At 50.2% G+C, this 23347-nt stretch overlaps 1 non-coding gene and 1 pseudogene across 1 annotated transcript; one reads left to right on the top strand and one right to left on the bottom strand.

Moving 5' to 3' along the window:
- The first annotated feature begins 2841 nt into the window (after window positions 1-2841).
- Window positions 2842-2948, top strand: LOC113632223 (U6 spliceosomal RNA). Its single transcript, XR_003437742.1, has one exon. It is a non-coding gene; the product is annotated as a U6 spliceosomal RNA (small nuclear RNA).
- Window positions 2949-22500: 19552 nt separating this feature from the next.
- On the bottom strand, window positions 22501-22948 carry LOC113631971 (40S ribosomal protein S19-like; annotated as a pseudogene).
- Window positions 22949-23347: the final 399 nt, after the last annotated feature.

The raw sequence follows: 23347 nt of genomic DNA, 5'->3' as shown, positions 1-23347 counted from the left end.
CTCTGGCTGAGACTGAGCATAGGGCTTTTGGGTGTTCGCAGTCATAGGTGGCCTGTTCCAGCTTGTCCCTTCCTAGACCGTGCAGTTATCTCACCTTCCTCCCTCACAGCACACAGCTGTATAAATGCACAAATAAAAGTCCTTTTTTTTTTTTTTTTTTGTGGTACACGGGCCTCTCATTGTTGTGGCCTCTCTCCCGTTGCGGAGCACAGGCTCCGGACGCGCAGGCTCAGTGGGCCTAGCCGCTTCGCGGCATGGGGGATCTTCCCGGACCGGGGCACGAACCCGCATCCCCCGCGTCGGCAGGCGGACTCTCAACCACTGCACCACCAGGGAAGCCCCCCAAAAGTCCATTTTTTACAACGTAAATGTATTTTTTTTTCCTGACTACAAAACTTACACATACTCATTTCTTTTTAACAGATCTTTATTGGAGTATAATTGCTTCACAATACTGTGTTAGTTCCTGTTGTACATACTTGTTTTTAAAAAAAGAAAGAAAGGAATTCTAGTTTTGAGAAGCTTGCATGGCTTACCCAAACACAGCCAGTCCATGGGCTGGTCAGTGGCCTTTGACCTGTGTATCCTGGCTCCGAAAAACAAACTGGGTCAGTCACATTCTCTGTCTCAGGAATGTGACCTCTCGAACTCAGAGGGAAGTTGCATTTGCTGGAGACATTGGTCCCACTTGGACTGTGTGTAGTGCTCCTCAGACCTTCCTCCAGGACCAAGGGGGCTATTTCCCCAGCTGCCAGCCTTCTTGTTCCAACTCAGGACAGCTCTCAAAGGCCATCCCAGCTCCAGAGCGCCTTGTGGCTTGGGCTGAGGCCCTTGCTGAGACCTCTTGGCTGCCCAGTTTCTCCTATTGCTTGCTTCTGCTTCTCCCCACCATGCCTCCACCTCCCCATCCCAGGGGCATTAACCCCAGGGAACAGCACAATAAACTTCCTGCCCACTAATCTCCACCTCAGAGTCTGTTTCCTGGGGGACCACTCTGCCACCGGTGGAAAGAAAGGATGATGCAGAAGAATCAAGTGTGCCCCCCAGGTCTTTCCCTTCTGATCCTGCTGAGCCCTGTATCTTCTTCAGTGGGGTTGGGGTGGGGGAAAAAGAAGCTCGCCCACCTCTCATACATGCTCCCCACCGCCATGCTCCTGCACATCTGTCCTCCTGGAGAATTGCTCACCTGACACTCAGGGTCTCCAAAGTAAAAAGACAAGTTTTGCAGAGAGGCAAGGCCAGATCTCGTATTACCTATCTGAGCTTTAGTTTCTTCATTTGTAAAATAGGCCTTTGCCAAGGTCACTGCACCCCCTGTGTCTTTCCTATCACCCTCCATTTCCTTCCACGGTCCCTACTTCCACCGTCCCTTATTTGGTCTCCCCTCCCCAATCTGTTACCGAGTCCAAGCTCACTCTGCTCGCCACACGACAGGACAATAGATCAGATGAGGTGTTGAGACAAGGAAGAGTGACTTTATTCAGAAAGCCAGCAGACCGAGAAGATGGCGGACTAAGGTCCCCAAATAACCGTCTTATGGGGTCTAGATGCCAGATTCTTTTATAGAACCGGGGGAGGGGGAGGGGAGGAAGTAAAGTAAAAGGGCCATCAGTCTTACAAAGCATCTCGCATGGCCTGCATGGGGGAGGGGATGTGTTAATTTCTTCTTTCCTGCAGCCATTCACACGTGGGCAGGGTCAGAATGCCTCCCTGTGAGCTGAACAAAGGCCCTTTAGTTTAACATTCAGGCAGAGGGGCAGGGTTCTCTGTGGCAGGCCATTATGTATGATCATAATAAGAAAAGCAACGAAAAGCAAATGTTAACCTATAAGAAACAGATCCAATATGGGGTCAGATTTGTCTCTTCCCTGTTACAAATCCACCCTCTACACTTCACCCAACAGCACTCACCAGTGCTGTGGAGGTGGTACAGCAGGGCACGGGTTCATATGGGATGGACATTTTACTGGGGAAAATGGGACTGATGACTGCTTTCACAATTAGCCATTTCATGGCAGTTATGTGAGAGCATTGTTCCTGATCAGAGCTCTTTAGCAGAGTGGGCTTTCAGAAGCCCCATTTAAAAAATTTTTTTAAATTTTATATTGGAGCATAGTTGATTAGAAATGTTGTGTTAGGGGACTTCCCTGACGGTCAGTCCAGTGGTTAAGACTCCATGCTTCCCCTGCAGGGGACGTGGTTTCAATCCCTGGTCAGGAAACTAAGATCCTGCATGCCAGGTAGCCAAAAAAGATAAAAAAGAAATGTGTTAGTTTCAGGTGTACAGCAAAGTGATTCAGTTATACATATACAGATATCTATTCTTTTTCAAACTCTTTTCCCATTTAGGTTATTACAGAGTATTGAGTAGAGTTCCCTGTGCTATACAGTAGGTCCTTGTTGGTTCCCTATTTTAAATATAGCCGTGTGTACATGTCAATGCCAAACTCCCAATCTATCCCTCCCCGCCACACACACCCTTCCCCGCCCTGGTAATCATAAGTTTGTAACCAAGCTGGACCTTATGGGGCCTTCCAGTGACAGGCCTTCCCCCATATCCTCTGCTTTAGCTCCTCTCTGAAGAACATAGATAACAGTATTTGATGCACATTTCCTGAGTTGTTTTACAGATGTGAAAACCCCTTACCAAATGGAAGATGTAACTACTTGTTGGCCATGAGCTCGGAGCCCCAGGCCTCCTGGAGCCTATAGGTTGATAATGTTAACCCCTGTGACACCACCCTGTTACCTCACCATCAGCCAATCAGAGAATTGTGCACGAGCTGATCACATACCCTGCAACCTGCCGCCCCAAACCTGGCTTTTAAAAATGCTTTGCCAGTGCTCACTTCGGCAGCACATATACTAAAATCGGAACGATACAGAGAAGGTTAGCATGGCCCCTGCACAAGGATGACACGCAAATTTGTGAAGCGTTCCATATTTTTTGAAAAAAAAAAAAAAGAATATCAATGCTTATACAATCAGAATAAAAGTAAATATCAAGTACAAAATAAATAAATAAATAAATGCTTTGCCAAAACCCTTCAGGGAGCTCGGGGATTTCAGAGCATGAGCCACCCATCTCCTTGCATGGCCCTGCAATAAACCTTTCTCTGTTCCAGACTCCGATGTTTTGGCTTGTTTGGCCTCACTGTGTATCAGGCATGTGAATTTGTGCTAACAAGTTCATTCTCTAAGTTTGTGAGTCTGTTTCTGTTTTGTAAATAAGTTAATTTATATCATTTTTTTAGATTCCACATATAAGCGATATCATATGATATTTGTCATTCTCTGTCTGACTTACTTCACTTAGTATGCTGATCTCCAGGTCCATCCATGTTGCTGCAAATGGTATTATTTCATTCTTTTTAATGACTGAGTAATATTCCATTGTAAATATGTACCACGTGTTCTTTATCCATTCATCTGTCAATGGACATTTAGGTTGCTTCTAGGTCTTGGCTATTGTAAACAGTGCTGCAATGAACATTTGATTGCACGTATCCTTTCAAACCATGGTTTTCTCCCGATACATGACCAGGAGGGGGATTGCTGGATCATATGATAGCTCTATTTTTAGTTTTTGGTTTTTTTAAATATTTATTTACTTATTATTTATTTTGGCTGAGCTGGGTCTTAGTTGTGGCATGCAGGATCTTCATTGCGGCATGCGGACTTCTGAGCTGCGCACGTGGACTCTTAGTTGTGGCGTGCATGTGCGATCTAGTTCCCCGACCAGGGATAGAACCTGGGTCCCGTGAATTGGGAGCGTGAAGTATTACCCACCAACAGGGAAGTCCCTCTGTTTTTAGATTTTAACGAACCTCCATACTGTTCTCCATAGTGGCTGCACCAATTTACATTCCCACCAACAGTGCAAGAGGGTTCCCTTTTCTCCACATCCTCTCCAGCACTTATTGTTTGTAGATTTTTTGATGATGGCCTTTCTGACCAGTGTGAGGTGATACCTCATTGTAGTTTTAATTTGTATTTCTCTAGTAATTAGTGATGTTGAGAATCCTTTCATGTGCCTCTTGGCCATCTGTATGTCTTCTTTGGAGAAATGTCTGTTTAGGTCTTCTGCCCATTTTTTGATTGGGTTGTTTGGGGTTTTTTTGATATTGAGCCGCATGAGCTGTTTGTAAATTTTGGAGACTAATCTCTTGTCAGTCACATCGTTTGCAAATATTTTCTCCCATTCTGTGGGCTGTCTTTTCATTTTGTTGCTGGTTTCCTTTGCTGTGCAAAAGCTTTTGAGTTTAATTAGGTCCCATTTGTTTATTTTTGTTTTTATTTCCATTACGCTAGGAGACAGCTCAAAAAAGATATTGCTGCAATTTATGTCAAAGTGTGCTCTGCCTATGATTTCCTCTAAGAGTTTTATAGTATCTGGTCTGACATTTAGGTCTTTAATCCATTTTGAGTTTATTTTTATGTATGATATTAAAAATGTTCTAATTTCATTTTTTTACATGTAGCTGTCCAGTTTTCCCAGCACCATTTATTGAAGAGACTGTCTTTCCTCCATTGTATAGTCTTGCCTCCTTTGTCGTAGATTAATTGACCACAGGTGCATGGGTTTATTTCTGTGAAGACCCATTTTAATTAAATAGTGTCTCCCCAACCTGCCCAATAAAGTCTAGATTGTGAGCCCAATCCAGGGTCATGTGATCTGTGGGAACCTTATCTCCCATTACCTGGTACCATGTGCCTGTCGACTAAAAAAATATATGCACAACCTAAAAGTTGAGAGTTATGTTTTATTTGGTGGGAATTTTTAGGACTTCAAGCCCAGGAGGCAGTATCTCAAGTAACCCTGAGAGAACTGCTCCGAGGAGACTAGGTGGGGAGCTAGGATATATAGCAGTTTTGCAACAAAGGGCAGGTAGTAGGAAGAAAAGATTACTGTTAAGAAAACTAAATATCTCGGTTAAGGAATTTCGTGCTTTTCTATGTATGGAAAGATGCAAGAATCTGGGCTCACCTAAATCATTCTTTTGATTTGCACCTCAGCTATCTGTGGCCAGTATCCTGTGTTTTCGCACCCTGAGTTTCCTCAGGGCTCACAGTGGGGAGTGGCTGCAGTCTGATGGCTGCTACATGGCAGGTACTCTCTTCTTTCCTGAGTTCCCTCAGGGCTCACCAGCTCACCAGTGGTGGCTGCAATGGCTGATGACTGTGACATCCTTTGTTGACTGAAATGGCAGGCCATATTCCATTATTCACTCCCATGCCCCGAGATTCCCTAAACGTTCCCACCTCTTCACCTTTGCTCCTACTGACTGTACCTGCTGAGGCCCAGCTCCTATACCAGCTCTTCTACAAACCCCTCCTGGAACCCCCAGGCCACTGTTGCAGCATTTTGTTTGTACATTAATGATAGCATTTGCCATTAGCTGCCTTGTACTAAGGCTTAACTAGGTTAACTAGCTACAATGCTTCTTTCCTTAAAAAAAAAAAAAAAAAGTGAGTGGCATGTCCTCATGGCTTGGTAATTTGTAAAATGCCTCCTGTTTTGCCAAACTTGGCACCAAAATTTATCATTCCTACAGATGAGTCAGTAGAAGCGAGAGTTCATTTATTAGCTTAGGTTTGGTAAAAATGCACAAGAAGGATAAGTGTCACCTGGCTGCCCCCCTCCCGGGATGAGCAGGCCTCAATGGAGACCTCACACAGGCCCCTCCCAGGAAAACCCCCAGCATCTTCCCCGTTTTCCTGGGTGGGAGAGACTGTCCCTCCGCATGGAGCTAGGGGCCATTTGCAGGCCTAGGGCGGGTTTTCCCCACCATTCCCACCCCCCAGAGAGGGGCTGGGAGTCAAGGACTCCCACACAATGTCTCCATTGACACTTGTGTCCAAGTCCGGTCTGGGTGCCATGGAAACCTCTCTTGGGAGCAGAGAGGGAAAGCAACAGCCCAGGCCTCCCACACTAAGCCCATTGTCCCCTGAGCCGGCCGCCCTCAGAAGGCTCTTATCACTGTCCGCCTGCTAGGCCTCAGCTCCAGGCTCCCCACCCCACCAGAGGCACCCGCTTTCCCCCTGCTGGCCCTGCCTAGCTGCAGGAATCTGTTTGCCTGGCAAACAGAGGCCCGAGACATCTGAGCCCCGTGCCCATCCCCCTCTCCATCCCCAATTACCATTTTACAGAGAGGAAGCTGAGGCTGGAGAGGGGCCGGGCCCTGCCCATGCTCGTTTCACCGCGTGGGCCTCTTAGACCTGCTGGGAGCCAGGGGTTCAACAGATCCCGGAAGCAGCAAAACCCCCAGGGGCTGGAAGACCCCAAGCCAACCCAATCCAAAGTGAGGGTGTCAAAACCAGAAGGCGGGGCTTGTGATGACAGCACCGCCTCTCACCAGCTGTCACGCAGATGTCCCCAGGGCACTCCCTTCACAACAATATAACCAACAAGGACACCGCCCCCCAGGCTGGGGGAGGGGTGGGATGACCAGATGGGCAGTAAGAGGAACCTGGGCTTCGGACCAGCGCTGGGGGGGGGGGGGGCTTCAGTCCCAGCTGGGTGACCTGGGAGAAGTTAGGTAACCTCCCCGAGCCTCAGCTTTACCATCTGTAAAATGGGAGCAGTAAACACTTTCGACACACCTTCCTGGGATGTGGTTAAGGACTGGACAGTTCAGTAAAGGACGCCTTTAGCAGGGCACGGAGAGAGCAGTGGATGAACGGATCAGGTGCTCCTATTACCCATTTGACGACCTCTCCCCACAGCTCTGGGCACCAAGTCAGGCTCTCGGGGATAAAGGAGCCACAGGGAGCAAAGGGAGAGCCCTCAAGTGACCCCCAGAGAGGCCCGACCCCGCCTGAGGGAGAACGAGGCAGCAAATGCTTGAGTTGCAAGGGGCCCCCCTAACATTCCTGTTGGGGTTTTACACGGGGTGGCCAGTTAGTTCCTGGAATGTCCAAGAAAAACAAACTGGTTATTCTGAGTGGAATTGCAGCCTGGCTAAGGCAGGTGGGTCTGCTTTAAATTTAACACAGTGTTTCTGAGATTCTTTTCATCTCCTGGCCACCGCTGGTCTGTGGAGACATTACCTCACTTCACCTTCCGGCTCTGAGGCAGGGCAGCTGACAGGGAGTGGGCCTGGGGGTGGGATGAGAGGGGGGGCTGAGAGAGCCCCACCCCGGGCTCCTGGGGGCCTGAGCGAGCAGGCCGCCTTCCTCCAACAGCTCGGTCTACCTCTGGGGCTGGGGGGTCTGGAATTGGGGGATACGGGGATGTTCCCACACGCAGTCAACCCCATCCTTGGTATTTAGCTGAGGAATCACGGCATTTGCAAATACGCTGCTTTCCCAGGAGCACTTGAAAAAGAACTTGGCGGCAGTTTCCCAAGTCCAAGGTTGGTCCCTTTCAAACATTTAGGAGCTGGGTGGCCGTGCCTGCTGGCTCCTCGCAGCATTCCAGTTGCTTTAGCTGGCAAACTGACAGGAGAGGCCAGCGTCCCCACGGGGTGCCTTGGGCAAAGGCGGAGTTCCCTTCTGGTTTTGGAAATTGCTTTTGGCCCTGCTTGCCAGCTTGCGGAGTCCTTGAAAATTCCAGAGCGTTGGAGGCAGACCCGAGTGTGTGAGTCCCAGACACCTAGACAAAGATTGCCTGATCTGACTCAGACCTTGAATGGCCTCATCTTTAAAATGGGGATAAGGGAGGACTTCCCTGGCGGTCCAGTGGTTAGGACTCCGTGCTTTCACTGCCGGGGCCCGGGTTCAGTCCCTGGTCTGGGAACTAAGATCCCGCAAGCCGCGTGGCCAAAAAAGTAGTAATAATAAAAATAAAATAAAATAGAATGGAGATAAGGGGACCTACCTCCCATCAGGGCCGTTACGTGGATTAAATGAAGTCGTGTGCTCAAGGTTCCTTTGTTTCAGATGAAGCGGACCTCAAGTTCTTTGGTTGTAACACACAGAAACATCCTCAAGCTGTTCTTTGTAAAAGGGGAATTTTTTCTATGGAATTAAGGGACTTTCATGAAAACAGGCCACCAGTCCTCTCAGAAAACTGAAACCAGGACCCTGAAAAGGGATTTGCAGTGTTCCTCATCTCGTCCTGTCTCCACGTGCTCTTGGGTGCCTGCTTCTTGGGGCCTCAGCTCATCTCCTCTCCCTGCAGACCAGCTTCCAAAGAGAAAGACCCCTTCACTCACCAAGTAAAGCCTTGGCTTTCCATCATTTCCTCAAGCTGGGTCCATAGTTTGTGCTCCGTAAAAGATAAGCCAGTTTCTAGTGTGTTGCTTTGTTGTGTATGTCAGTATTAACTTGCTGAATATTCCGTTCGTCCCTCCAGATCTGCACCCCTTTCTCCTCCACCTTGCTCTGTCCCCAGGCGCCGACCTGTGTGAACTGTTCCTGGAGCTCCCTCCCCTTCTGGGTTCTGGCTGACTTCAGCCCATAGTAGACACCAGCAGGAAATAGGAGGGCAGGAGGAAAGAGCCTGCAGGGCGCTGATTGTTCTAGCGCCTTGCCAGTGGGGTTGGGCTGGCAGCTGTGTGTCTGGTTCCTACACTGAAGGCCACAGCAGCTTTCCAGCGACCCCATCCTTCAGCTACAGGCCTCTGTGTTCTCGTAACCACTTCCTCTCCCAGTCCCTTCAAGCTGGCCGTGCTGACGGCTCTCCACGTTACTATCCCGGAGGTGCTCTACCATCTTGGTTGGTTTCCTTTCATCTTGTCCACATCTCTGTAAAAGTCTCTACACATCGTGCATTTATTATGTTCTCTCTGGGAACGAGGCTGTAACTTTGTTGCCATCTCTCTCCTGCTGGGACTCTGGTGATTCAATGAGATCAAGGGAGAAGTTTGTCTCCCTGCTCCACTTCCCACTCTGGCTCCCGCAGGAAGTGGATAAAGAGCTAGAAGGCCTTTGAGATAATTATAAATAAGATACCCAGAACCAAGAAGATAGCCGGGATTCTTTTGGCAGGAAAAAATAATACATGTGCACGGGTGGGGGGGAGTTACTTCTTTTGAAAGGAACTCTCCATTTTCCTGGGAGAGTGTGACCCACATAAAAGAGTTGGAAATAGGAATATGCCACCAATTCAGTTAGGGCCCTCTCTCTTTCCTAGGACACAGCTGTCTATAAACGAGCATAATACAGGTTTTGAACAGAGGGTATTTTTAAATTGTCAACTTCTCTGTATTTTTCACTCCCAAGTTCATTGGCTTGGTCACCAGAATCTCTGTCTTTTCCTTTCCTTTTTCAGTTTGGCCCATGCACATCTCACTTTGGGTTTTGACTATGACCGTAGCCTAGGTCAGACCTTCCTGTCTCCAGTCCCTCTTGCCCAGTCTGTTCCACAGCTCACTGTCAGATTTGTCTTGGCTTCTCACAGGCCTGTGCATGTCGAGTCCCACATCAGAAGCATTCCACGGCTTCCTGGTGAAACATCTGAAAGCTTCAGCCCGACGACATTCAAGACCTCTGCCTTGGTCCCCAACTCAACTTTCTGGCCTAACTCCCCTTCCAGGAACTTCCCTCTCCTGATGAATCAGGTTCCACACTGACCTGCCAATCCTCGTTCCCCACCCGCTCCATCTTTTCATCAATGTGCAGTCCAGGGACTTCCCTGCTGGTCCGGTGGTAAAGAATCCACCTTACAGTGCAGGGGACGCCAATTTGATCCCTGGTCGGGGAACTAAGATCCCACATGCCGCGGGGCAACTAAGCCCGTGCGTGCCACTACAGAGCCCACGCACTCTGGAGACTGCGTGCCACAACTAGAGAGAGAATAAAAAAAAAAACCTGCACGCCACAACGAGAGAGACGCCCGTGCTCCACAAAGAAGGGCCCACGTGCCACAACTAAAGCCCCGATGCAGCCAAAGATAATAATAATAATAATAAACGTGCAGTCCAAATCCCACTTCCAGGTAAGGCTTGCCCTGCCCTCTCAGCCACAGGCGGCTGCTCACGTTAAACTCCTACGTTCCGAAGAGGACTGCTGAGAGTCCAGGAGGAAGGGTTGAGGGAAGGATAGCTGAGTTCAGGCCAGTTAAAGAGTCTGTGCTTGCCCCCTTGGATATCACTCGTGGTCACTCAGGGGACCTTGTGTGTGCCCCCCCTTGAGCTAACTCCATCCCAGAGGAGCTGAGGGGATGACCCTTTGGTGTCATCTCCTCTTCAGGCCTCTCCATTCTCTGATTTCACTCTCTGGTTTCATCACATGGTGGTGCTAGTTGCCTCTCTCTTCACAGACAGTCCTGGGACCCCTGGTTGTCTCATTTAAATGCTTGGGTCAAAGGTTACATCAGAGTCTTGTGGATTCCTGGACACTGGGCTGCTCTTAGCTCACTGGGAATCTTAAGCAAGTACCAGGAAGGGCTTCCCCGGGAGGTGCATTCACGGTACATTCTACTTATCTTCAGATGGGGTGTCCCAACCGGGCCTGTCAATGCCAGGACACCCCATGTCTTCTTAGAGAACCCAAGTCTTCTGTTGCATTTGAGGTTAAGCCTCGGTTGGTTTCAACCATCTTTGGTTACACACACACAGAGAGCTTCGAGTATCCATAATACTTTTGATCATTCATTCCAGACTTTGTAATTGCCTTGACTATATAAAAAAAGGCCTTTACAACACTGTAACAATGAATATCATGCAATTACTTTTTCGGCAATTGATTATGCATGACTTAAGAAACCATAGATTTGTAAGTTTCATTTATCCCTGAGAGAATGCCAGAACAATTAGCTACACATTAGATTGTCATCACTTAGAACAGGGTCTGCAGCCTGTTCCGAACCGGGCTGCATAGCAGGAGGTGAGTGGCGGGAGAGCGAGCGAAGCTTCATCTGCCGCTCCCCGTGGCTCCCCGTCGCTCGCATTACTGCCTGAACCTACTTCCACCACCCCATCCGTGGAAATATTGTCTTCCACGCAACCAGTCCCTGGTGCCAGAAAAGCTGGGGATGGCTGACTTAGAATGTAGATTGGAAACAAAAAGAATTTAAATACCACCACTACTCACCTATTAGAATGGCCAAAATACAGAACAAGACAATGCCAAATGCTGGTGAGGATGTGGAGCAGCAGAAGTTCTCATTCATCGCTGGGGGGAATGCAAAATGTACACTTTGGAAGACGAGTTGACAGTTTCTGGATTTTCGTTACAGGGAATTGCTCCATGTGTAGCTGTATATTCGGCGTGTCCATGAGAGCAGGGAAATTCAGGAGCCGTCTATGTCCTTATCCTGGTGACATTGTGCATTAGCTTTTTTTAAGAGCATTATGCTCATTCATTAGTGGTCTCGTGTCATCACCAGGCATTACCAATCCTAGATCTGTGATCTTCAAAACAACATATTCAGGATAAAGATGAAAATTAAGCAGGACTAAATAATTTATATCATCCAAAAAAAAAAGAATTTAAATTGGAATTTTTTTTTAAATTTTTTTTTTTTTTTTTTGCGGTACGCGGGCCTCTCACTGTTGTGGCCTCTCCCGTTGCAGAGCACAGGCTCCGGACGCGCAGGCTCAGCGGCCATGGCTCACGGGCCTAGCCGCTCCGCGGCACGCGGGATCCTCCCGGACCGGGGCACGAACCCGTGTCCCCTGCATTGGCAGGTGGACTCTCAACCACTGCGCCACCAGGGAAGCCCCAAAATTGGAATATTTTTTAAGTTTAAAAAAAAAAGGTAGAGAAAATACTGGTCCTTGGAGCCAGTGTGAGCTTTTCTTCTTTTTTTTTTTGGCCACGCACCATGTGGGATCTTTGTTCCCCAACCGGGGTTTGAACCTGCACCCCCTGCATTGGAAGCACGGCATCTTAACTACTGGACCACCAGGGAAGTCCCATAAGCCAGTGTAAATTTACTAGGAATAAGTCGTGCCAAACTAATTTCATATTCTTTCTTTGTAGAGTCACTAGGCTGATAGGTGAGAGAACTCCTAAAGAGATGAGTCAAAGAAGGCTAGGTGAACTGCATTGGTTTCCACGGGCAAATAATGAAGCCCCTCATAGCAGCTGGGATAGTCATTAGCGCTGTGCACAAAGATTCTATGTCTCCTCCTCTCACTCACATAGTGGAGCCGAATCCGGCCTCTGTATCCCGACACCGAATTAAATCTTGGAGACAGAGTTTTGGGTGAAGTAGAAAAGAATAGTTTTATTGCTTTGCCAGGCAAAGGGGGCCACAGAGGGCTAGGGCCCCATTCTTTTGATTGGTTGGTGGTGAGGTAAGTGGGAGTCAGCATCATCAACCTTATGGTTCCAACTGGTCTGGTGTCTAGTGCTTGTGGGCAGCGTAATATCATTAACCTTTAACTTCTCCCACCTGGTGAGGTTCAGTATCTGCAAAACAGCTCAAAGATATTGTTGTCTGTATCCCTTGATGGGGAACCAGGACGTTGCCCCAAGACTGCACTATTGTTCCTCCCCTGTCTCTGCATCCCCTCCCTTCCCTAATTAGCAACTATTTGAACCTGCTCAAGAAACTCAGGGAGGGTATGGAGGCTGAATGAAGCCTATTTCCTGTAATCAAGAAATGGTGAGGGGGGCGGGCTTCCCTGGTGGCACAGTGGTTGAGAGTCCGCCTGCCAATGCAGGGGACATGGGTTCGTGCACCGGTCCGGGAGGATCCCACATGCTGCGGAGCAGCTAGGCCCGTGAGCCATGGCCACTGAGCCTGCGCGTCCAGAGCCTGTGCTCCACAACAGGAGAAGCCACAACAGTGAGAGGCCTGCGTACCACAAAAAAAAAAAAGAAAGAAAAAGAAAATATTTAAATACCTATTACCATACAATGTAAGTTAAAACTATACTTTTTTGGTATAGTTTCATCATAAAATTCAGTTTCTGCCTATTCACTTCTTAATAAAAAGGACAAAGAGTTTTCCTGAAATAGTGAAAGTTTGCTATCATAGTTCTAAGAGTCATTGACTTACAAAACCTTGAGACCAGGGACTTCCCTGGTGGTCCAGTGGTTAAGAATCCGCCTTCCAACGCAGGGGACGCAGGTTCAATCCCTGGTAGGGGAACTAAGATCCCACATGCCGCGGGGCAGCTATGCCCATGTGCTGCAACTACTGAGCCCACTCGGGCCACAGGTTGAGAGCCCACGCTCCGCAACAAAAGCTCCCATGTGCTGCAACTAAGACCCGACCAGGCAAATTAATTAATTAAAATTAAAAAACAAAAAAAACCTTGAGACCAGAATATGTCTGTTCCAGTAACATTTACCAGGATGTTTGTTGTAGAAAACTGAGTTTGTTCACATATAGTTGCAAATTCTATTTGAATAGGCCTTTGATCTTATCCACTGGTCCAGGTGACAGTGAACTTCCCTTGACCTCATTGATCTCATTCTCATTTACTCAACTTACATAGGAAGACTGTTCAGATTTTCTTAAAATTAGGAAAACAGTGAAAGGCATGGTCCTCTTTGTAAAATGTAAGACTGATGACAATAGATGAAATTTAAAATACAATGCAGAATTGAAATTGGTCACAGTGTTACTGAACCAAACTTGGGTCCACTCGCCCTCATGTAGTAAAGTCAATCTACTGACACCAGGTTGTGGTGAAGGAAAGTGTAGCGTTTATTGTAAGGTGTCAAGCAAGGAGAATGGGTGGCTCATGCTCAAAAACCCTAAACTCCCTGAAGGGTTTCAGCAAAGCATTTGTAAAGGCCAGGTGAGGGGGGGGCCTCCCAGGGTCTGTGATCAGCTCGTGCACAACTCTCTGATTGGTTGATGGTGAGGTAACAGGGTGGTGTCACAGGGGTTAACATTATCAAACCTTAGGCACCAGTAGGTCCGGGCCTACGTGCTCATGGTCATCAATTAGTTAATTTCTTCCATTTGATTGGGGTTTTAGCATCTGTAAAGCAACTCTGAAAATGTGCCTCAGATACTATTATCTAGGAACTTCAGAGAGGAGCTACAGTAGAGGATATGGGGGAGGGGTCTGTCCCAGGAAGGCCCAATAGGGTCCTGCTTGGTCACGACAACAGACTCTGCCACATCAGCCGGAAGTGGCCCTCTGGCCACTTCTCAGGGGTTCCCTGGTCTTCCCAGTGGCAGCAGAACATCTGCCTCAGCTCTGCACCCTGGCAGGACCGTGCGCAGCAGGAAGGGAAGGACGAGGACAGCCCTCCTCCGTCTATGGAAAACATGGATCTTCCCAGAAGCCACTTACTTGTCATTGTCGGCCAGGGTCAAGAGCAAAGGGAGTGGGGTTACTCTTGGCTTAGACTAATCAGAGGCTGGGTGTACTGCAGCCTGGTTGAAAGTGGGGCTCTCTTAGTAAGGGAAGCAGGGGCCGAGGGTACACAGCCCTGGCCCCCTTCTGGGGGTCCACAGTAGAAGACACAAAATGCGCAGAAAATGGCTGTGAAAAGACTCCATTTTTACGATGCAATAAACATCAGACAACTTTGCTGGGGAGTCAGGAGCCTCGTAGAGAGTGAGCCACCCAGGATTCTTGTCATGAGACTCGGGTTTGTCCACAGGCGGGCTTCGAACAGAGACCTTCTCAAAGCGCTTCTGAGGGCGCCAAGCACTTAGCAGGGAGGTCGCTCCCCCAGAGCACAGAGGCCTCACCTTCTCCCTGTGACTCCACCCCCAGGGACTCAACTGCCTTCTTGGCTGGACTCGTGGGACCTCCAGGAAGATGCTGAGGAAGTGGAAAGGCCAGTGCCCTCTGGGTGGGTCTCCTGGGAAGGCCTGTGAGGGGCCTGGGAAATGATCACAGTCTTTATCCAGCCTTGGGAAACTCACTGGAGGCCAGGTCCTGGTTGAGAGCTGGGTCCTGGGCCCCCCTTGGGCTCTAAGAAGAGCTGGGCTCGGCTTCCTTCTCTCCCAGCAGTAACTACATGAGACAGTGGCCACGGTGAGGAGACAGAACCCAGAGTGAACCAGCTGCAGGAAGTCCTGGCTTTGTTCTCGAGGCTGTGAGGCCCAGAGAGCAGGCACTGGTGCTAGCTCTTCGCTGTCTGGTGTGGCTCCAGCAATCCCTCCTGATATGGTCTCCTCTCCTCAGCCCCGTGCCCCCCGCTTCGACTGCAGGCAAACAGGGGGATGCACTGGCCTAAACACGCCCACCCCGCCCTGCGCCGGCTCACCTGCCTTCCCCAGCCAATGAGATGGGGCACGGCCTCTGGTCTTCCCAACACGTGGCCCAGGGTGGTCCTGCTGCTGACGCAGGCCACGAGCTCCTCATGGGCTGGAGCACGTTTCACAGGGCTAAGCACGGTGCTAGCTGAGAACTAATGCTCAGTGGGGAGAGGCCACAGCGGACAGAGCAGGAGCAGGGCCAGGGCAGTGTGTCCATCTGCAGCCCTCAAGGGGCTCAAGCACGTGGCACATGGCAGGGACAGCACAGCTGAGCCTGGGAACAGGGGTGACAGGCAGGGGAGAGGCAGCCCACCAACACACACACACTGACACACGCTCACAATTACATGAGCTGCGTTCTAACAGGTATACTGGAGACTTGAATCCATTTCCCCTTTAACCGTGGCACCCTCTCCCCATCACATACACCCTTACCTGCTCTCGACTTCCTGTGTCACAGCAATGTGACTAACATTGCTAACATGCTAACACATGCCCCTTGTCTCCTATCAGAAGACAAATCAATCCCTCCCTTGCTCTACCGGGCTTGGAGGCCACAGAATGTATTTGCCTCTCATTCATAGTGACGTCAGCCAGAGGATGGGGTTGGCAGTGCTGGGATAAGTAGAGGTGCAGGGGTGGTGGGACAGCAGGAAGGGCAAAGGCCTCAGCAGCTCCAGGAGCCACCTTGGCAGCAAAAGCCACCTTGTGATCTGGACAGACCCTGGTCCAGGCATCCATGTAGCCTCTAGGAAAAATGTAGCATCTCCAGTAGAGATGTAGCATCTCCAGTGTGGGGTAAGAGAGAGGAGGGTGAACACTTTCAAGGAGATTCCCAAGCATCTTTGATCATTCCGACCTACCTCACAGTTGGCTGTGAAACTTCAATGAGATCATGGATGTGAAATGCGCTTTGAGACAACTACTCACTCGTTGACCCATTCATCGAAAATGTGTTGAGAGCCTAGAATGTGTCAGGCATTGTGCTTGAGCCAAGAGAGAGCGTAGAAAAGATAAACACATAAAACAGAGAAAGAAAATAAACAGTACATGAGCCACCACAATCCCTCCTTTCTAAGCCGCAGGCAGACATGACTAATCAAGCATAGCTCTCTTTATCACAGCACCTGGAAAGGACCTCAGAATTCTTCTCAATACAGTTCTCTAGGCAGCTACTCCTAATTGAATGTTATGGATTGAATATTTGTTTCCCTCCCAAATTCATATGTTGAAGCCCTAACCTCCAGGGTGGCTGTATTTAGAGATTAGGCCCCTACGGAACAATTATGATTCAATGCAGTCTTAAGGGTGGGGTCCTGATCTTATAGGATTAGTGTCCTTATAGGAAGAGATGCCAGAGAGCTCATTCCCTCTCTCCCTGTCCTCACACATCATGTGAGCACATAGCAAGATAGCAGCTGCCTGCAAGCCAAGAAAAGAAGCCTCAGGATGAAACCTACCTTGTAGGCACCTTGATCTTGGACTTCCAGCCTCCAGAACTGTGAAAATAAATTTCTGTTGTTCAAACTACCCAGTCTGTGGTATTCTGTTATAGCAGCCTGAGCAGACCAAGACACTGAGTCAACATGAAGGATGATGTTTGTCATTCCTGGGGCAAAGACATGGAGGTACTGATAGGCGAAGTTGGTATCAGAAACAGGGAGCAGCATGGTATGTCCAGGGCCCATGACGTTTAGAGAGGGGAGTGGACAGAGATGGGACTGGAGAGCGAGGCAGCCACCGTAGTACATGTGGATGTGTAGGCCATGCCAGGGCCTTGGGACTTACTCTAAAAGCATTGGGGAATGATCTTCAGGTCCACATTTAGAAAGATCAATCTGGGACTTCCCTGGTGGCGCAGTGGTTGGGAATCCACCTGCCAATGCAGGGGACACGAGTTCGTTCCCTAGTCTGGGGGGGGTTCCACGTGCCACGGAGTAGCTAAGCCTGCGAGCCACAACTACTGAGCCTGCATGCTGCAACTACTGAAACCCGTGTGCCTAGAGCCCGTGCTCTGCAACAAGAGAAGCGACCGCAATGAGAAGCCTGCGCACCGCAACAAAGAGTAGCCCCTGCTCGCTGCAACTAGAGAAAGCCCGCACGTAGCAACGAAGACCCAACACAGTCAAAAATTAATTAATTAATTTAAAAAAAAAAGAAATCAATGTGACAACAACCCGTCTATGTGCAGGCTTGACAGCAGGCAGGCGGGGATAGAGGCAGGAGGTCAGTAGGTAGCTGCCCCGCGGATGAAGCCTGGGATGGACCTGAGCCACGTGAGAGGACAGGCTTGGTGACCAACTGGCTGCAGATTAAGAGGAAGAGGTGAGGTGAGTCCCGGGTTTCAGGTTTGGACAATGGGTTGGATGGATGTCCCTCCCTTTGACAGGAATGTGATCTCCTGTGGGGAGATCTCCTGTAGGCAGGCCGCAGGTTGAGAGCAGAAGTCACTGCAGCCACATGCTATTGGTCAGAGTCAGGCTCAGGCCAGCCCACATTCAATGTGGGTGGGGATTGCCCAAGAGTGTGAATACAGGGAGGTGTGATCCCTCGGAGCCACTGGGTAACAATCTTCCACCACATCCAAGTAACAGGCAGGAAGGAAGGGGAAGGACAAGGCCCAAAGCCAGAGGCACCTGCCACCTGGGCCTGTGGCCTTTGACGAGCTCTCCCTGAAGCCCTGCTCTGACTTCCTCTGGGCCAGAAAAGAACCAGGTCACGTAAACACCCTTAGCTGCAAGGGAGTCTGGGAAACTGAATGTTCTCACCTGCGCACATTGTCATCCCCTCAAAAACCTGAATTCTCAGGTAGGGAGAAGGGGAGCACGGCTTTGAGTAGGCCACTAGCAGAGTCTTCTGTGGAAGTCTCAGGGGGGTGGGGGTGGGGGGAATAACAACCACTGAACACCTTTATGGGAGAGAAGCCATGCTTAGTGCTTTACACAGAATTTGGTTCAGTAGGTCGAGGGTGGGGCCCAAGAATTTGCATCTCTAACCAGCGCCCAGGGGATGCCAAGGCTGTGGATGCGAAACCACGCTTTGAGTGGCCCTGAGCTGGGTTACACTGAGGAAACAGGCAACTCCCAAATCTCAGAAGCTTAAGTGACAAAGTCTTGTTTCTTACTCACGTGACCTGTCCACTGTGAGTTGCTGGGGCTTTGCTCCCAGGAACCAGGTGGCCAGAGCAGAGGGAGAGAAGTCACCGCAAAGCACCTTCTGGCTCCTCCGAGTTGCATGGCTGTGCCTGATATCAGATGTCAGACAGGGAGGAAGAGCTGTTTTGGTGAATGATCCTTTGGGCTACCCCAGGCTTCATAGAAGCAGTGGGATTTGAACTGGCTGGGCTTTGAAGGATGAACAGGAGCTTACCCTGCAGAGAAGGGGGAGAACATTCCAGGCTGAGGAAACACCATCAATTAACTACCATTGATGGAGCACTGATTATGTGCTAGAAGCTTTCAGATCGCTTCCTTCTGAGCCGTCACAAGACCACCGAGATAGTATTGGTCCCTTTCATGAAAGAGGAGACTGCGAGTTTGAGATCAGGTCACAGCGCCGGAACATGGGAGCCCAGGAACTTGAACCCAATGTCCAGGGCTTTCTTACCCTTGTCACTGTGGTGTCAGGGAGGTTGTATGGCTGTGTAGGAGATTTGCAGAATGATCTGTGTGCTGCTGTTTCCTGGAAATTGGTTCCAACCTCCAGAGGATTTGGGGGGTGGGGGCAGTGGGACTCATTAACGGATAGCAATTTTTATTGTGGTTAAATATACATGACATGAAATTTACCACTTTTAAGTGTACAGTTCAGTGGCCTTAAGTACGTTCACATTGTTGGGCACCATCACCACCATCCATCTCCAGAGATTTCTCATCTTGCAAAACCGAAACTCTGTACCCATTAAACAGAAACTCCCCAATACCCCTCCCACCAGCCTCTGGCAACCACCGTGCTACTTTCTGTCTCTATGACGCTGACGACTCTATTCCATATAAGTGGAATCATACGGTATTTGTCCTTGTGTGTCTGGCTTATTTCACTTAGCCTAATGTCTTCACTGTTCATCCATGTTGTACCATGTATTGAAACATCATTCCTTTTTATAGCTCAATAATATTCCATTGCATGCACGGACCCCATTTTGTTTATTCATTCATCCATTGATGGAACTTTGGGTTGTCTCCACCTTTCGGCTATTGTGACTAATGCTGCTATGAACATGGGTATGCAAATATCTCTTGGAGTCCCTGCTCTGAATTCTTTTGTGTATATACCCAGAAGTGGGACTGCTGTGTCCGGAGGAATTTTTAACATAAAGGACTTTATGTGGGTCAGAGGTGCTGGTGGGCTTCGTTGGGGTCCAGGGGAAAATGCTGCCCACCAGCACTGTAGGAGGAGGCCCAAGACCCCCCAGGTTCCTCACTGCTCCCCGCTCCCCCCGCCAGGATGTCCTGGTTAGGCACCCCTCACCTGCTGCGGGGGGAGGTGGGGCTGCGGGAGCCCGGACCCACCACCCAGGTGCAGCAAGTCTCTCTGCCCGGTTATTTAACTGTTTATCAGGCATAGATCTTGCCCCCCTGGAGTTGGGAATTTCTCCAGGGAGAACAGCCCTTCTCCTCTCTAAGCCTCTCTTTTCCTGGCTATAAAACTGAGGTGCTGGTATTGGCCCGCCTACCTCACAGATTGTCGGGAGGTTCAAATAAACTAATGGACGTGAGGGACACGGAGATGCTGCTTCCTGCTGGAGACCCACCCCCCGCTCCCGGGCTGCCTTCCACGCACCCCTCTTGGTGGGTCACACAGGCGCACTGCTGGGGTGACGGTCTGCAAAGGTTGAGGCTGCTTCCACAAGGCCGGAAGAGCCCCCAGGGCTGAAATAGCTAAAAAGAGGACAGCTCAGTAAGATCACTTCCTCAAGACAGTTCTGGGGCAGTGGTTTGCAAATTAGAACAGGACTGAGAATCCCCCAGAGGGCTTGTTAACACAGAGAACGGACCCACCCCAGAGCTTCTGACTCGGGGAGGCTAGGGTGGGCCCCAGGAATCTGCTCTCCTCCAAGTTCTGAGGCAGCTGATCTGGGGACCGCATTCCGAGAATCACGGCTCTAGAAAATGGAGGAAAAAAGATGCTTATTTTGAAGACCACGGACACATGAGTTCCCTCCATCCCTCCTTTCCTCTCCCCTCCCTTTCTTGTTTCTTTCCTTCCTCTTTTGTCCAACATTTATTATTAGAGCACAGAGTCTGGCCTGGGTTGACCAGATGGTCCTTGGCTGCCCAGGGCCCGAGGCCTGTGCTTGTGACCGGATGCAGAGGAGTCTGCGTAAGTCAGGCTGCTGGGGGGAGGGAAAATACCATGTTCTGGGCGAGGGGCCAGGCAGCCTTCCAGGCCCTGCAAGAGCCCAGGGCACTGTGCAAGGCCGGGGCAGCCTTCCTCCGGGGTCAGGTGGTACCCACACAGCAGGACACTGGGTGGGGAGCTGGTCTTGGGAGAGGCATCTGATACGGTGCCGTGCCAGGCCCCGCAGCCCAGCCCTAAGGCGCTTGCCAGGCTAGGCCTTCCGAGGCAGGGCCGGAGGAATTCCCTGGCGGTCCAGTGGTTAGGAGTCCATGCTTCCACTGCAGGGGCACAGGTTCAATCCCTGGCTGGGGGACTAAGATCCCGCAGATTGAGGGCTGGCAGGCAGGCTGAGAGGTTCAGTGAGTAGGGGCAGAGCTCCACGGGCACTGGGGCAGCCAGCCTTTGGCCCTTAGATGGCCAGGTTGTGACATTTTTCTTTGAAGACTCCAGCGTCCTTGTGTCCCACCCCGTGACCCATGGTGGACCCTGCAGTCCACCTTCCCAGAGACTCATCCAACAGGCTTCCCTGGACCTTCCCTCTCCTCCCTCACGGACCAGGGTCTCATTCCTCAGGGCCTCCTTTTCTATTTTCAAAGGAGATCACAAACCAATCCGATCAATGGAACCTAATATGGTCCCCTGTGTCCATCATCAGAACCCAAGAAAAGCGCCAGGAGATGAACTTCAGAGGCTCAGCTCCAAAAGGGACACCAAACCTGGGCGTCTTCCCTGGAATTTGATCTGACCCCAGGGCATTGCTTTCACCTTCTCCAGACCTATTCCTTCAATCAAGAAATGGGGCCAATAGGACGAGTGCCGAAGGGCTGTGGGGATCGTACCAGCTAGTATCACGGGAATCCTGGGTAACCGGTACCTCTCTCCTCTGCAGCTAAGGGCTGGATCCCAGGTTCTGAGATTCCTTCTGGTAACACACATGACATATTTCTCAAACTCTTCAAAATTTACCTCCGCTTTGATTGGGGCCATAGGTTGGGCTTCTTAGTTCCTTAAGGTGTCTGCTTGCTGTTCATTTGTTCCAGTTTCATCTCGTGAGCTGCCAGCTCCCCAGCCAGGCAAAGCACAGGACCCCCTCCCCGCACCTGGCTGTCCCGTCTGTACCTCTGCAAGGCGCACTCAGAAGGGGTGCTCTCTGGCGGGGGGAGGCATCTGATACCCTCCCGTCTGCCAGCCACACTCCATGTAGACAGCTTCTGATGCGAAAACCCCTTCCTTGGGGTCTGAGCGGAGGGGGTGGGCACAGTGTGGAGACTGGGAGCCCAGGCTCTGGAGCCCACAGTCGGGCTGCAGATCCTCAGTGGCCCCACATGTTGACTGTGTCCACGTGTTCCCAGGGAAGGAGGAGCGTAACCGTATCCCTCACTGCCCTGGGTGAGCGGCAGGGGAGGGTGGGTGTCCGCACCTGGGACCCAGCTAAGAACAGTCATGCAGGAGCGGAGGGCTCCTCTCCGTGCTCTGCTCCTGACTTCGGGAACTTTCTGCTGTTGGCACGGTCCCTCCATCACTATGGAGATGCTGTGTGCAGACCTCCTGTTGGTCCCTCACAAGGGGGAGCTTGCTTTGTCAATCAATCTCCGTACATCAGAAGATGCCCAGTGTGAGCTCTGCACTGAATTTTTGGCCTGTATTATCTCATTTGATTTGGGAAGGGGTGGAAGTATTTAATGCAGAGGACAAAAGGTTATCTATGTCTGTAAGAAATAAGAGTTCTTCAAAATTGACAGTAAAGGTCAATAGAAACCAACCAATAGAAAATGGGTAAAGGATACAAGTAGACAATTCTCGTTTAAGTGCAAATCAGACTAGCCAATACATGTCTGAAAAGAGGCTCAGAATTATGAATAGGGAATTGCAAATTAAAGTAACAATGAGAGGCGTTGTTATCTCTCAGAGTGGCTAAAATTTCAATGATTCCATTTTGTAAAAGAGACAATGTTCCTCCCCCCTCCCCCCCCCCCCCCCGCCCCCCCCCCCGGCCCGCATAGATGTGTATGTGGCAGGGTTTTCTCAACTCCGGCACAACTGACATTTCGGGCCAGATGATTCTTTTTTTTTTTTTTCTTAATGAATAAGGCAGCTTATTAACCCAGCATCATTTGTTGTAATGCTTCTTGTTGGCAGCCGCCACCTGTCCAGCGATTCTGTCCAGATCTCTCTGTCCCGAACATGTGAGTTTGCAGCCCCCATCTTGGTCCTTTCCCACCACCTTCAGCCCCTCTGGGGCTCAGAGGACCCGGCGGGCCCCGCTTTTGGAGCCTGTGCTGAAATGGCTGGGCAGGACACTTTCTCTGCCGTCCCCCCCAGAGATCTCGGTCCTGGAGCTGTCCCAGCGCCACGCCGGAGGTACAGGTGCAGTGCTGTGGGAGCAGCTCGCGTGTAGGATCACAGGGCGTGAGCTCTTTGTGTTTGGCCAGCTTGACAGTGTCCACCCATTCAGGGCCTTTCAAGCTTCCCGGACTTGCTGAGGAAGGCTGCCAGGGCTCTGACGAACTCCCGCTGGTTCACGTCTTTTACAGTAACTCCAGGCATCGTGGGGCCTCTGCACTGCCAGCCAGGGGAAAGGAGGGGGCAATTCTTGATGGCAGGGGCTGTCCTTGTATTGTAGGGTCTGTAGCAGCACCTCTGGCCTCTACCCACTGGATGACAGTAGCACCCCCCCCGCTCCCCAGTTGTGATGACCAAGGATGACACTGCCAAACGTTCAGGGGGCAAAACTGTCCCCCACCTCTGCTTGAAAACCACGCGGCATATAGCTAAACTTGGCAGCTGCGTGTGCTGTAATGAACGCTTACTTAATTTTAATCACTATTTTACAGATAAGGAAACTGAGGCACACAGAGGCCAAGTAACTGTCAGCTGAGGACTCGAGATTCCAAGAGGAGTCAGATTTCATAGCTCAGTTTCTTAGCTGAAATGCAGCCGCACTGC

This window comes from Aethalodelphis obliquidens, unplaced genomic scaffold (genome assembly GCF_003676395.1).
Source record: "Aethalodelphis obliquidens isolate GAN/ISIS:26980383/991018 unplaced genomic scaffold, ASM367639v1 scaffold35, whole genome shotgun sequence".
NCBI classification, from domain to species: Eukaryota; Metazoa; Chordata; class Mammalia; order Artiodactyla; family Delphinidae; genus Aethalodelphis; species Aethalodelphis obliquidens.
This window is presented reverse-complemented; position numbering and strand designations above follow the sequence as displayed.